This window comes from Diachasma alloeum, unplaced genomic scaffold, assembly GCF_001412515.2.
Source record: "Diachasma alloeum isolate Michigan unplaced genomic scaffold, Dall2.0 Dall_scaffold_00603, whole genome shotgun sequence".
NCBI classification, from domain to species: Eukaryota; Metazoa; Arthropoda; class Insecta; order Hymenoptera; family Braconidae; genus Diachasma; species Diachasma alloeum.
In genome coordinates, this window is record NW_021680735.1 from 543,819 (window position 1) to 545,286 (window position 1,468).

Genomic DNA, 1,468 nt, shown 5'->3' on the forward strand with positions numbered 1-1,468 from the left:
GATTGATTTTTAATTATTTGAGTAGAAAATCACTAATAAGAAATTACATTGTTAGAAATTTTTTGAAATTTAAGTAACAGATGCATTTGAATTTTCAATATTCGGAACTCGAGTTCAATTTCAGATTCATCTTGGAAATTCAATAAAATTAAGTTTCTCATGATATATGATCATTAACTTTTCAATGACAATTTGGATTTTCACACCTATTGCGACAATTAAGCATTACATTCAATTGAATTTTCAAGAGATTAAAAATTCAGAAGAAAAGTTGCCTGAATTTTCACGATTTTCAGTACACGGAGAGAAATATTCAATACAAATTACGTACCTTTTCTGTAATTTCGCAGCGAAATGTTCTAGGAACTTTTATGGAACTGTCGCGGAATTTTTCCAGAGCGTTCCGTAATTTTTATCTGAATCTCCTGTGATACCGTCACTTAAATTTTCTGAGTCAATTCCGTAATCGGTGAGCGAATTGTGAGTTCCGTAATTTTTACTGAACATTTCTCTCCGTTTTCTCTCCGTGTAATTTTCATTGTCTTATGAACCTCAGAAATCAAATTTCATTGAATATTCAAGAAAATTGACTGATTTATCAATAACAAGATCAATGGAAATTCCACGTAAATTATTTGTTGTTAAAAATTTCACGATTCTTTTCTTTAAATTTCAAGAGTAATTTTCTGACAGTGTAGCAAAGAAACTTTAGCAATACGTCAACAGCATTCGAACCAAAATTTGATAGATCTAATGATCGAGTAATTAGCGCGAAAAATAATCATCAGAGAATTATGCAATCGCCGCAATCAGCGTGAATAATTTGATAGAAGGGTTACACGGAAAGATTACAGTGGATAAACCAAGTCGATGGTTGGGGTCTTGGCTTACGGAGAAAGGCTAACCCGACACTTTTGCCACTGGCCATGACCCATCTTTCGTTACGCACTGAAATTCGGAAGACCTATGACAATATTGTGAGGGTTATAAATGTCATTTTCCGTCGTAAGTCCCGACAAAGACAGCATTCATGTGACAGCATTCATCGGATAGACAAACGGACAATGTCATAATTGCAATGCTATTAGGACAAATGTTTATGCATTCCACAATAAGAAAAAAGTTTTGATTTTCAGGAACGTGTCCCTGTTAATAATTAACAAATGCATATTTGAGAAGCTTTGTTTGAGTTGACTTTCACCTTTCAAGTGAACCATTCATTAACTATTGACGAATTCAACTCTATCATTCGTTCACGGAAAGAAAATATACTCGAATGGGGGATAGGTGTTTCAATTTCTTCTCTCGTTTCCTCAAGCATTGAAAGATTCTCTCGTCTCGTCTCGTCTCGTCTCGTCTCGTCTCGTCTCGCCTTATCTTGTCTCTATAATCCAATTTGCATGGAAAAAAATACACAGAGGAGCAGAGGGGGAAGCTCTTTCGACTCTCGTCTCGCCTCAGGTTTCTC